Here is a 15,651-nt window from a genome sequence, read left to right on the forward strand (position 1 = left end):
AACGATGATGTGGAAAGCAATTTCCAGACATGCCCAGAAAATCCTATCCAAAAAGATGAGGGAACAGAACCAGAAAGCAAAGTAAGGACTCAACTGGCTCAACTAAGCTGGTCTCATAATGTCATTCATCTTGTTGTGTAGTGGATACGTTTTGTTGTGGTTATGTGGACAAAAATAAGTTTAAATAATATTCAGGTTTGTAATCCCTAACCAACACAGTGCTCAGTTTGGAATTCATATGAGAAAGAAGTAACTCTACTAAGATAATGAATCCAGATGACCTTTGTTTGTTTTTCACAGGTGGGACAGTTTGAAAAAGACCAAACAGAAAGTAAGGATGAAAGAAATTGAACTGCTTTTGAAAATGGAGTTTATAGTTTATGAATGGACATTTTGTTTGCCCAGATACAAAATCTGATCAAATCTATAGTGTTAACTTTGTTGAGCATGGAAAAATGTAACCTCTACTGAAAGATGGAACCAGAGGTTTTTTGTGAAATGAGGGAAAATACAGAATTCATCCCAAGCTACAACCCTTAGACATATTGACAATTTGTACAACAGTAGACACTGGGAACCCAGAAATACAGGTGTAAGATACACATCATTCAAATATTTTAATAAATGTGCTAGTTTTGTTGTTGATGGGGGTTTTTTTTTGTTATTTTCCAATGTTTAGATGTTGTAGAAAATGCAAAACAATCTGCAGAAGCCTCTCCAATACCCACTGAGACTCACATAGAGGTCAGTGTACAGGTGAGGCAGTCTTGATCCTAAATGTAACTTAGAGTATGTTATATGTACAGAAAAGTCATTCTTGTGTTTTATATCATGCTCTAGAGCTGTACTGCCACAGTTCTATTGGCACATGAACAAGTTTTGATACGGAAATCAATTATTCATTTTGCTAATCTTTTCTGATAACTAGTTGTTTGGAGTTTGGAGCAAAATGAAGTTTAGGGCAAAAATCTAATGAATTTTGTTTTCACAGATTGAGCACCCACAAAAAAGCCTGACAGAAGATGAGGGCAAAAGTGAGTGACATGTTCTTAAAAAAAGAAATTGCCACAATAAACTGACAATGAGAATGTGTAAGTGTATTTTTCTGAGGCAATTGTACAAATAGCCAGAAGTTACCATTTTCAACATGGTGAAGCTGTGTAACATGTTGCACAATGGAAGCCCAGAGACACACGTTTAAAAGATTCACAAGAAAGTGGTCATGCTATGTTGATAAAAATATTTATGATTTGTACAAATGTATGATTTATAAATCACACATTCTTGGTCAAATTTGTCTAGAAAAACATTTAGTGTGACACATTCAGAGAGAATGGGCTATACCAGAAGTTTATACCAGAGCTTTCATGAAGTATAATTTGTGTTGGAATGTCTACAGAGGCAGCTCCATCATCAGGTGATAAGGAGGTTTTTGATACCCAGACACACTTAAATGACAGCGGACACAGAAAACAACCAGAAGAATTAGAAAGTCAGGTGAGAAAGTCAGGATCTGGAATACTCTGAAGCTCTTTTTCAGACGAGGCTGTACTTTTCTTCATCACTGTAAACTGTGATAAATAAAGTATTATATCAAATCTGGAAATGTACTGGTCCAGAGACACACCACAATAAATAAAACATTTTAGTAATGATCATACTGGTAATCTTTCCTGTCAATCAACACACGACAAAGAATAATGACTATGGTGTGTATTTGTTATTTATATGTAATACGTAACACTTAATATTGATCATGTTATGTTTTTCAAATGTAAAATATGTGTTTTATTTCAGCAGGTGTCACTTCCTCAAAAAGACCAAATAGGGGGTAAGATTAAAGGAGTCTAAATTTATCTTAAATATAATTTTTCACTCTGTAACATCTGAAATGTTTAAATATTTGATGCAAACTGTGCAAACTACACTGCTTGGCCAAAAAAAAAAAGTCGCTGTTTGAATTTGGAGCCTCTGAAGGCAGTGTTATGATCTGGGGTTGCTTCAATATGTCAGATCTAGGCTCAGCAACGATATGTGGCAATAAAATGAAGTCAACCTGAATGTACTGAATGAACAGGTTATCCCATCAGTGGATTACATATTCCCTGATGGCATGGGCACATTCCATGACAACAGTATCAAGATTCACTGAGCTCAAATTGTGAAAGAGTGGTTCAGGAAGCATGAGGAATAATTTTTTACATATAAATTGTTTAACATGATGTTATGCTCCAGAGGAATAATCTGTAGTTATTCAGATGGGCAAGAATAACGTGATACCAAGTGAATGGAAAATAGTGCTGTATACAGTATTTTCAAACACAGGTCTAACCCACACTACAGCCGTTTCACAATTTATCGATGTCAGAGGGACAAGCCGCATGTGTAGTCCTATAACTGTCTTTGCCTACATAAACTCATTTGTTTTCACTGTGGTAAACATGGTATATGTGTACTTAGCACCCCCGTTTTATGATTGAATATGTCCTTATGGGCTTATGTGCGGGCTTATGTAAAGGTTTATGTATATCAGCTTTTCTCCAAGTATACAACCTCTGTCAAAGGAAGACAGTGTGATAGGGAAACAAGTGCGCCTGACTTGGCCATTAGAGTCGGAATTTAAGGCAGGTGGGTTTTTTTTTTTTTGCATAGGTTTTTCAGACCATAAAATCGCTGGAGAGTTATGATGAAACCTCAGCAAATTTAAGTTTCAGCATAGCTCTTACCTGGCACTGACGCGCTTTACAAAGCTACTCTCTAGCTTTCTGAAATTTGATTTGTTAGTACTTTACCCGCATGACTGCCACGCGTTTAACAAATGTCCTAGGTGACGCAAAATTAAAGAGACAGGGAAACATCTGCCTCGGTAGGTTTGTATGCACGCTCGCGCGCGTGTGTGTGCGCTTTTATTTATTTGCAATGAACTCATTAATCTCTGGAAAAGCCATGCATAATGAACTCTTTAACAGGTCCATACAGACAATGTTACGTGATTAATATGCAGGGATTATTGAAGCTACGTTATTTTTCACTTGTTTGTTTATTTAGAGGAGGATTCTGGTCAATACAAGCAGAAGATTATTTACAAATAATAACATTTCTTAATGTTAAAGCCCAATATTTGATAGGATGAATAAAATTACTCTCTATTTGTAAACATAATCATGTTATAAGAGCTATTTTTTATGTCGTTTAGTTGTGTAATCTTATTTGCTGTCATTTGTTTATTTAAAATGAAATCACCCACTCTCACACAGGTCAGACAATCATGTATAAAGGCCTGAAAAATCGAGGCGCAACCTGTTATTTGAACTCAGTGTTGCAATGTCTCTTCATGACAAAGGAATTCAGAGAAGAAGTGGAGAGGTAAAAGTCCCATGTTGTCCATTTAAAGCCAAAACGTTACTACATATCTGTCACTCTGATTTTTTCCTCAATAATATTCGTATGCATATCAGTGCAGCCTGTTCTTATGTTAGTATAATTGTTTTCTTCAGGTTTGAGCAAAGTCCAAAGGACCATGGGGAAAACAGTCTGCTACTTCAGTTAAAAAAGCTGTTTAAGAAGTTAAGTAGTCATGACTCCATGCACGCTGTCGACATCGGCGAGGACATTCTTAACAGTTTAAAAATCCGCAGTGGTATGCTATTTTCGTTCATTCAGTATATCCTTGTATTGTAATAATTATTATATAATTATTATAAATATTATAGAAATGTCATTGTCAAAAAGGATTGTTTGAATGTTTGTTCAAAGGTTTGTTCTGTTTTGTTGCTCTACAAGTTTATGAACAGCAAGATGCTATGGAGTACTTTCAGAAAATTGTTAAAGCAGTTGATGCAGATGTATCCAAGGTAATGTCTATGATTCAGGGCCTAATGATTAAACTCACTTTGTGTTTTCTACAGATTTTATCGCATTCATCCAGTTTTCAGTAACTGCAAATTTTGTTTTAAAAGCAAACTTACATATTTCTGTGGTGATAAAAAAAAAAATCCCAAAAAAAATCCAACCTTCATATCATCACACAGAGAATTTGATTGATCATCTTGTGTATTTTGGTCCAGGTCTTTGAGGGAAAGATGGCGAACATATTAATGTGTGACGAAAAACACAAAAACGAAGAGAAAAGCACATTCATCACTATTCCTCTCCCCATTGAAGTTAAAAACAATGAGAATTACAGTGTGGTAAGAACTTTCCCAATTTCTTTTCATTTCATTACATTCAGATAATGATCTTAGGTCACTCTATCACAAATCCTCATCTGGAGCAAAGGATGAAAATCACAGGATGTGAAAAATCAAAAATGACATTTTCTCTCGAAGGAACTATAACTCTGTCTTCTCATGTGATTTCAGGAACAGGGCCTGGAAGCCTTTTTTAAACCTTCACACCTCAAAGATGATGATCAAATGTATTGTGATGTCTGTGACGAAAAAAGAGACACGGAAACTGTGAGTGTTTCATCCTGAGTTGTATTTAGCATCCCTGAGATGCAGTGCTATTTAACATTTGATCTAAAATCTCAGGTTCCAATGAACACATTTTTTAAGATGTCCAGTCATCACAGATTGAAATGACAACCCACACAATTTTAGTAAATTAGAAGCTTGCTTTCTCTAACAGTCCTGATTTATCTTTTTTTCTCTATGATTTAGAGATATGAAATACAAGAACATCCAACAATACTGACCCTGCACTTGAAGAGATTTTACTTTGACTACATGCAAATGAGCTATGTGAAAAATCATTGCTCTACACATGTGCCACTCAGCCTGCCGGTTCAGGTACGGTGTGCTCTGTCACAAAACACCCACCTATAAATTCCCGTTGATATCGCCCTCTCTGATAAAGGTAGTATAAGCTTAATTTTTCCATTACTCGAATGTTGCCTCTTCATTCCTTAAAATGGATGATTTTCTATCCTCAGAATTGCCCGTACGAGCTATTTGCTGTCATCAACCACAGTGGCGAACGCACAGGTGGACACTACAATGCCCTCATTAGATCATCTAAAGATAGCAAGTGGTACTGTTTTGATGACAGTCAAGTTCATGAAAAGGTGATGAAGTCATAATTATAGTTATGTGGATTTTGACTTTCTTTTTATCTTTTATTTTTTGAGCCAACAGTAACTTTGTTTTTGTTCTGTGTTCTTTTGTAGGATGCAGAGACCTCCCTGAAAAGGTACCTGAAGTATTACAAAGATTTTGGAACTGGTGTAAATCTTGAGACATTTGAGTTGGTCAACTGGTTAAGGCACTGTATCACTATGAGGTGTCATGAATCTGTGATTATTTTTCATCAAATTGTTGTTAATGCAATTGGTTGCTTACCTCCTCCAAGGAGGAGTGTGATATCAGTACTATTCTTTCTCTTTGGTGATGTGTCAGTGCCAGTCCTGTGCTTACATAACTGCAAGTGGAATTAGGTAAACTGTGTTCTCCTTAAGTTCAAGTTACATTTTATTGATCCACAGGAAGTTTGTCCTCTGCATGTCACCCATCCTCACTATTTATGGGTAGCTGTTAACCCACAGACAGATTTGATCCCAGGACCTCTTTTTGTGCAGCAACAGACTTATTCATCACACCATCTAAAGAAAGGAACATCTCCATGCTAGGATGGGACTTGAACCTATGCAGGCAGGGCACACTAACTTAGAAGTCTATCACCTTAACCACTCAGCCACCTTGCCTCACGCTTAGTGGTAGAAGGTTGATATCTGTGTTGCTATGAACACAAGTGCAGATAAATGGCAACTCCAGACTGAGCAGAAACCGGAAAAATAGGTTTTGTGAAGTTTAGAATTGTTATTTCTCACTTCCCTCATTTTCTCTCCAGTTTTAATGTCCTGTCATATACAATCTCTCTCAAGCCTGCTCTTAGAGTAAGCCTATTGCATGCTTCTTTTTCACATTTCAGGCCTTACCTACTGTCAGATGAGTTGTCAAATATTGTGCAGTAGCGTAGGAGAGCACTATTCATGCAATAGTAATCATACCTACACAGGACTCTAACAGTTATTGACCATCAATGAGGAGGGAGAGGGAGAATGATCCTGGCTGACACACTCAACCAAGGGAACATGGCAAATTCACCCAGTTTCTTGAGTTGCGTTTTACCCGTTGACACTCCTGCCATGTGTGGTCTAGCTTTGATTTAAACTGTGAAATGATCCAGGATGCACCACTGCACTTGGTGGCCATGCCTTAACCATGTTAGTCACTCAGTGTTCTCCGTGTTTGTTTGTTTGAACATATTGATGTAAATGCCTGCCTATCTCTTATTTTTCAGCTCCAGGCATGCTTACATACTCATGTACCAGAAAAGTAAGATCAGTTCACATTCCTGCTATGTTCATTACACTGTTCACACTTATCCATTGACTGATACACTGTAACCTTGATTTGACAGAGGCAGACCTTGATACCAGTGAAGCTCCCCCTCCCATCTCAGAGAGCAGGAAAAGGAAACACAGTCCTGAAGACGTGGACGATTCTAGGGGGCCAAAGGCACAGTCAGGTAAAGTTCTCTGATGAAACATCCTACAAGCATCAAAACACAGTAAAATCAACCACTGAAACGTTGAAACCATTAGCAATCACAGGAATCACCAGCAATGTTCAAGTAACAAAAATACATAGTTTCAGTCCCAAACAAACTGCAACAGCAGCTGAAAGGTTTAGTTGTGTAGGTTTTGAAATCCTTTATTCCTGTGCTTTTAGACGTTGGGTCAATTCATTCCTCCACTGACCGTGATCATGTGGAAAATGGTCTGGAGCCGCGCACAGGTGCTGAGCAAGAACACCCAGAAGACTCACAAAGTGAGGTGAGTATTTGCTAGGTATACAAGTTTATGGAGCTTGTTTTTATAGTATTGTTTTTGTTTTGTTGATATGGACAGAAGGTAATAATAAAAAGTAATAAGTGGTCATAAGAAGTATCTCCATTAAAGGGATAACACCAGATAAACTTCATATTATTTTTAGGTGAGGCAGCCTGAAAAAGACCAACCAGAGGGTAAGGATGAAATGAAATGAAATGAATGAACTGCTCTTAGAAAGTATTTTATGGATTATGTTCGTATAAATTATGTTTGCATAAATACAAAGTTCTTTGATGAATTTACGGAATTTGTCAAAGACGGATTAATGAGTTACAAAATTCATTAAAAACATCACCATAACATTCATTCACTTATAAATGTGACTCACCCTCTCACTGACCATATTAAAGTGGTACATAATCTGGGGATACACACTGAAGACACTGTCCAAAAAGACCATCCAGCAAAATCAGACAGCGAGGTAAGATATACTGGGTCCACAACATCATAGATCTTACCTTGATACGGTAGAGTATTTTGTATATTAAATCATCATCTCCACATTGTTTTATGTTGTATAATAGTCATGTTCTGGGCAATGATAGGGACAGAAATCAGTGCATAGTATGCTTATAAATAATGCCTGTCTTGGTGATTCCTTCTGATAACTGGCTGGTTTACAATTCAAATCAAGATGTTATAACTCCAGAAATGCAATGACTCCACATGGACTTTGTTTCATTTTCTCAGGTGGTGCAGCCTGAAAATAACCTGTCAAGAGGTAAGAATGAAAGAGATCAAAGTGACAACAGAAAACATTTTCAGGAGGTGAAAAAATGATTGTATGTGTTCAGGATATTTCTGGAGCTACGACGGTTTCTAAAACATCAAAGTGTAGCTGTTTTTGACTTGGACATTTGGACATAAGACTTTGTACAGTAACTGACAGACACTGGTGACACCAGTTCAAATGGCATAATCTTTGGCTGTCTTGTTTCGCTGTTTAATAAATTCATGATTAAATTAATGATTATAAAAATAGATGTGTGATGACAGTGTCTAACAACTTGAACAAAGAGCTAGTTGATCAAGTATGACCAAATCAGACAGAAGAAGAACCACAAAAAAGTTACTAGAACAGTTTTTACACAGGTAACTTCCTCATCTAGTGGCTATGATTAGGTGATAAATGGCATCCAGTCACTCCGATGGGAATGCACACTGTAAAAATTGCTCAACATATTAAAAGGTTTTTTGTTTGTTTGTTTGTTTGTTTGATTATGCAATCATTGGGGTTGTGTCTGGGATGTCAAGTAATTTTGTTCTTGTATCAACAGAAACAACTCCCTCACCCAGTAAGGCATGTTTAAATAGTCATGTACACCAAGAGCTCCTCACCGATCCGGAAAGGCAGGTGAGAAATGGGAAAAGAATTTCCGATGGAACTCAACTTGCTAACTGTTTTTGACATCCCACATACTTCAGCCATAATAAACAGAAAATATTCCAAATGCACTCGATTTCATTTTCGCAGGCTGAGTCAGCACAAAAAGACCTATCAGAAGGTGAGGGCAAAAATGAATGATTTGTTCATCAAAACAGAAAAAAATCTCCACACATTAAGCATTTTAAGAGTAATTAAGCACTTCTCTGTACTTATGAAAATTGCAAAATAATATTAGTAATTGACATTGTATCGAAAAAAGTACTACTTATCCTCATGACTACATGATTTGCATGATTGCCTTTTATCTCAAAGGAATAGAACATGAAAATATATGCATGACGTTTGATTCTGAACAACATTCTTCATCCAACTTATTTCGAGCATTTTTACAAATGTGACTTGACTAGAGCTGTAAAAGAATCGTCAGAATCATCACTAGAAAAGTCTAATTCATGCTCTTTCAGTTACAAGTGTGACACTCTCCTTTAACGATGATGCTGTGGAAAAGAGTTTCCAGACATGCCCCGAAAATCCTAATCAAAAAGATGAGGGAACAGAACCAGAAAGCGAAGTAAGGACTCAACTGGCTCAACTAAGCTCTGCTCACAATGCCATTCATCTTGTTGTGTAGTGGATACATTTTGTTGTGGACAAAAATAAGTTCAAATAATAGTCAGGTTTGTAATTCCTAACCAACACAGTGTTCAGTTTGGAATTCATATGGGAAAGAAGTAACTCTACTAAGATAATGAATCCAGATGACCTTTGCTTGTTTTTCATAGGTGGGACAGTTTGAAAAAGACCAAACAGAAAGTAAGGATGAAAGAAATTGAACTGCTTTTGAACATGGAGTTTATAGTTTATGAATGGACATTTTGTTTGCCCAGATACAAAATCTGATCAAATCTATAGTGTTAACTTTGTTGAGCATGGAAAAATATAACTTCTACTGAAAGATTGAACCAGAGGCTATTTTGTGAAATGAGGGAAAATACAGAATTCATCCCAAGTTACAACCCTTAGACATATTGACAATTTGTACAACAGTAGACACTGGGAACCCAGAAATACAAGTTTAAGATACACATCATTCAAATATTTTAATAAATGTGCTAGTTTTGTTGCTGATTTTAATTCTTCATTTTTTGTTATTTTCCAATATTTAGATGTTGTAGAAAGTGCAAAACAATCTGCAGAAGCATCTCCAATACCCACTGAGACTCACATAGAGGTCAGTGTACAGGTGAGGCAGTCTTGATCCTAAATGTAACTTAGAGTGTCTTATATATACAGAAAAGTCATTCTTGTGTTTTATATCATGCTCTAGAGCTGTACTGCCACAGTTCTATTGGCACATGATCAAGTTTTGATATGGACATCAATTATTCATTTTGCTAATCTTTTCTGATAACTAGTTGTTTGGAGTTTGGAGCAAAATGGAGTTTTATAGCAAAAATCTAATGAATTTTGTTTTCACAGACTGAGCACCTACAAAAAAGCCTATCAAAAGGTGAGGGCAAAAGTGAGTGACCCATTCTTATAAAAAGAAATTGCTGCAATAAACTGACAATGAGATTGCTCTAAGGCTTAGGCAATTGTACAAATAGCCAGAAGTTTATTTGTTTTTGTTTTTCTGTCAACATGCTCAGACTGTGTAATGTGGTACACAGTGGAAGCCCAGGGACACATGTTTAAAAGATTCAGAAGAAAGTGGTCATGCTATGTTGATAAAATATTTATGATTTACAAATGTATGGTTTGTATATCACACATTATTGGTCAAACTTGTCTAGAAAAACATATAGTGTCACACCTTCAGAGAGAATGGAGTATATACAGAAGTTTATACCAGAGCTTTCATGGAATATAATTTCTACAGAGGCACTTCCATCATCAGGTGATAAGGAGGTTTTTGATACCCCAACACACTTAAATGACAGCGGACACAGAAAACAACCAGAAGAATTAGAAAGTCAGGTGAGAAAGTCAGGATCGGAAATAATGTGAAGCTCCTTTTTCAGACTAGGTTATACTTTTCCACATCACTGTAGACTGTGAGATCTCTGTATTATATTAATTCTGGAATTGTACTGATCCAGAGACACACCACAATAAATAAAACATTCTAGTAGTGTTCATACTGGTAATCTTTCTTGTTAATCAACACCCTACAAAATAATGACTATACTTCGTGTTTATTTATATGTAATATGTAACATTTAGTATGTATCATGTTATGTTATGTTTTTCAAAGTTAAAATGTTTTATTTCAGCAGGCGTCCCTTTCTCAAAAAGACGAAATAGGAGGTAAGGCTAAAGGAGTCTAACTTTATCTTAAATATATTTTTTCATTCTCTAACATCTGAAATGTTTAAATATTTGACTGTTCAAACTGTAAGGTACTGACTGTCAACTCCCAACCAACTTTAAAGGACAGATCTAAATTGCTCAAGTGTATCTGATGCTCTCAAGTGGAGGAGGTATCCAAATTGTAGAGATGTGTCCTTTGTCTGAGATTCCTGTTTGTAATCCTGAATGTGGCCATGAATTTAAGGATTTTGTTCCTCTGGAAGAGAGTAAGCCAGGGGAATTTCCTCTCTTGATTACTCATGGTCTGTAATGATCAGGCTCCAGTGTCATTGTGGGTTGGGTTAAGGGAATGATACTCTCCTCCAAGCGTGTTTTATAGCTTGACAGCGATACGCAAATGGAAAATGATAATATGGACTCCTTTCAGACATCAGAACATCTGTCCATCAAACAGCACATCAGTCTAGCTTTTGGACAGATTAAATGCAGGATCATTTTCCTGTCTATGAAGGTTTGGGTTCTCATACTTTTTCATTCTCCCCCTTTTTATATTAAAACCATCACTATGCCATTCATTCACGTATAGATGTGACTCACTCCCTCACTGACCATATTAATGTGGTACATAATCTGGGGATACACACTGAAGACACTGTCCAAAAAGACCATCCAGCAAAATCAGACAGCGAGGTAAGATATACTGGGTCCACAACATCATAGATCTTACCTTGATACGGTGGAGTATTTTGTATATTAAATCATCATCTCCACATTGTTTTATGTTGTATAATAGTCATGTTCTGGGCAGTGATGGGGACAGTAATCAGTACATAGTATGCTTGTAAATAATACCTGTCATGGTGAGTCCTTCTGATAACTGGTTTAGAATTCATGTTATAACTCCAGAAATGCAATGACTCCACATAAACTTTGTTTCATTTTCTCAGGTGGTGCAACCTGAAAATAATCTATCAAGAGGTAAATGTGAAAGAGATCAAATTGCTGTTGACAACAGAAAACATGTTCAGGAAGTGAAAATTTGATCGTATATATTCAGGATTTGTCTGAAGCTAAGGCGGTTTCTAAAACATCAAAGTGTAGCTGTTTTTGACTTGGACATTTGGACATAAGACTGTGTACAGTAACTGACAGACACTGGTGACACCAGTTCAAATGATATAATCTTTGGCTGTCTTGTTTCGCTGTTTAATAAATTCATGATTAAATTAATGATTATAAAAATAGATGTGTAATGACTGTGTCTAACAACTTGAACGCAGAGCCAATTTATCTAGCATGACCTAATCCGAGAGATGACGAACCACAAAATGTTTATTAGAACAGTTTTTACACAGGTAGCTTCCTCATCTAGTGACCATGATGTGGTGATAAATGGCATCCGGGCGTTTTCATGGGAATGTACACTGTAAAAATTGCTCAGTATATTTAAAGGTTTTTTGCTTGTTTGTTTGTGCAATCATCGGAATTGTGTCTGGGATTTCAAGTAATTTTGTTCTTGTATCAACAGAAACAACTCCCTCACACTGTAACCAAGATAAGACTATAAGTTCCCAGGCATGTGGAGGGTTAGCGGATCTGGAGAGGCAGGTGAGAAATGGGAAAAGAATTTCCGATGGAACTCAACTTGCTAACTGTTTTTGACATCCCACATACTTCAACTATAATAAACAGAAAATATTCCAAATGCACTCGATTTCATTTTCGCAGGCTGGGTCAGCACAAAAAGACCTATCAGAAGGTGAGGGCAAAAATGAATGATTTGTTCATCAAAACAGGGAAAATCTCCATGCTATGAAAATTGCAAAATAATATTAATAATTCATATTGTATCAAAAAGTACTACTTATCTTCATGACTACAGTTTTGCATGATTGCTTTTTATCTCAAAGGAATAGAACATGAAAATATATGCATGATGTTTGATTCTGAACAACATTCTTCATCCAACTTATCTCGAGCATTTCCAGTCATGCCCAGAAAATCCTATCCAAAAAGATGAGGGAACAGAACCAGAAAGCGAAGTAAGGACTCAACTGGCTCAACTAAGCTGGTCTCATAATGTCATTCATCTTGTTGTGTAGAGGATACATTTTGTTGTGGATATGTGGACAAAAATAAGTTCAAATAATAGTCAGGTTTGTAATCCCTAACCAACACAGTGTTCAGTTTGGAATTCATATGGGAAAGAAGTAACTCTACTAAGATAATGAATCCAGATGACCTTTGTTTGTTTTTCACAGGTGGGACAGTTTGAAAAAGACCAAACAGAAAGTAAGGATGAAAGAAATTGAACTGCTTTTGAACATGGAGCTTATAGTTTATGAATGGACATTTTGTTTGCCTAAATACAAAATCTGATCAAATCTATTGTGTTAACTTTGTTGAGCATGGAAAAATGTAACTTCTACTGAAAGATTGAACCAGAGGCTATTTTGTTAAATGAGGGAAAATACAGAATTCATCCCAAGCTACAACCCTTAGACATACTGACAATTTGTACAACAGTAGACATTGGGAACCCAGAAATACAGGTCTAAGATACACATCATTCAAATATTTTAATAAATGTGCTAGTTTTGTTGTTGAGGGGTTTTTTTTTTCATTTTTTGTTATTTTCCGATGTTTAGATGTTGTAGAAAATGCAAAACAATCTGCAGAAGCCTCTCCAATACCCACTGAGACTCACATAGAGGTCAGTGTACAGGTGAGGCAGTCTTGATCCTAAATGTAACTTAGAGTACCTTATATGTACAGAAAAGTCATTCTTGTGTTTTATATCATGCTCTGGAGCTGTACTGACACAGTTCTATTGGCACATGAACAAGTTTTGATATGGACATCAATTATTCATTTTGCTAATCTTTTCTGATAACTAGTTGTTTGGAGTTTGGAGCAAAATGAAGTTTAGGGCAAAAATCTAATGAATTTTGTTTTCACAGATTGAACACCCACAAAAAAGCCTGACAGAACGTGAGGGCAAAAGTGAGTGACCCGTTCATAAAAAAAGAAATTGCCACAATAAACTGACAATGAGACTGTTTAAGTGTATTTTTCAGAGGCTTAGGCAATTGTACAAATAGCCAGAAGTTAATATTTTCAACCTGGTGGAGTTGCGTAACGTGGTGCACAATGGAAGCCCAGAGACACACGTTTAAAAGATTCACAAGAAAGTGGCATGCTATGCTGTTAAAATATTTATGATTTACAAATGTATGATTTGTATATCACACATTCTTTTTCAAACTTGTTTAGAAAAAAATCTAGTGTGATACGTTCAGTGTGAAAGAATAGAGGTTAAGACCAAAGGAGTCTAACTTTATCATTAACATGTTTTTGCATTCTCTAACATCTGAAATGTTTACTTATTTGACTCAGACTGTTCAAACTGTAAGGTATTGACTGTCAACTCCCAAGCAAGTTTAAAGGATAGATCTAAACTGTTCAAGAGTATCTGAGGGTCCCAAGTAGAGCGTATAGTTAAGGAATTATACAAAGTGTAGAGATGTGTCCTTTATCTGAGATTCATGTTTGTCATCCTGAATGTGGCCTCGAGTTGAGGGATTGTATTCCTTTGGAAGAGAGTAAGCCAGGGTCATTTCCCCTCTTGATTAATCATGGTCTGTAATGATCAGAGTCCCATGTAGCTGTGGGTTGAGTTAATGTATTTTTCACTTGAGAGCGATACACAAATGGAAAATGATAATATGGAAGAAGAAGAAAACACATAACGGCAGAGGTACAAGCTACTCTTTTTCACTTTACGCACCTACAAGATAGCAGGTCACAAGGCAGCCTAAAACTGAGAGTAAAAAGTAGAAACAAAGTAGAAAGTAGAAAGCCAAATTCAACAAAACACCCCTTTCAGACATCAAAACATCTGTCCATCAAATAGCACATCTATCTAGCTTTTGGACAAATTAAATTCAGCATAATTTTCTTGTCCATGAAGTTTTGGGTTGTCGTTCTTTTTCATTTCCCCCTTTTTAAATTAAAATCATCACTATGACATTCATTCACTTATATATATATATATGACTCACTATAGATGTGAGATGTTTTTGTTATTTTCCAGTGTTTAAGTGCTGTAGAAAATGCAACACAATGCTTTAAATAATATATGTTTTTAACTCTGCAGAGGTCTCTCCAAAACCCGTCAAGACTCCCATAGTTGTCAGTGTACACAGAGAACATTCAGCATATTCAGGGAGTCAGGTGAGACAGTCTTGATACAACCTATAATATGTGCTATGTATAGAAAAGTCATTCATGTGCTTTATATTGTATTCTAGAACTGTACTGACAGAATTTTATAGGCACATGAACAAGTTTTGATATGGATGTATATATTGTTCATATTGTTCATCTTTTCTGATGATTAGCCATTCAGAGCTTGGAGCAAAATGGAGTCTAGAGCAAAAATCTGAATGAACTTTGATTTCACAGGTTGGGCGACCTCAAAAAAGCCTGTCAGAAGATGAGTGCAAAAGTGAGTGACAGACTCTTAAAAAAGGAAATTGCTGCAATAAACTGACAATGAGATTGCATAAGTACACGATTTTTCTGAGGCTTCAGCAAGTGTGCAAATAGCTAAAAGTTAGTATTTTCAACATGCTGAAACTGTGTAACATAGTACACAATGAAAACCCAGGGACACATGTTTAAATGATTCATAAGAAACTGGTCACGCTATTTTGATAAAAACGTTTATGATTTGTACAAATCTGCTATTAGTTTATTGCAAACATTTGATCAAACTTCTCTAGAACAGTTTTATCTAGTGTGACACATTCAGAGAGAATGGAGTACACCAGAAGTTTATACCAGAACTTTTATGGAATATGATCTGTGTTGGAATATCTACAGAGGCACCTCCATCACCAGGCGATAAGGTGGTTTTTGACACCTGCATACGTTTAAATGACAGTGGACACAAAAAACACCCATCAAAATTAGCAAGTCAGGTGAGAAAGTTTGGGTTGGCAATAATGTGATGCTGTTTTCCTCACTAGATTATACTTTTAGACAGTGATATCTCTGTATT

Source organism: Chanos chanos, chromosome 7 (genome assembly GCF_902362185.1).
Source record: "Chanos chanos chromosome 7, fChaCha1.1, whole genome shotgun sequence".
Classification (NCBI taxonomy): Eukaryota; Metazoa; Chordata; class Actinopteri; order Gonorynchiformes; family Chanidae; genus Chanos; species Chanos chanos.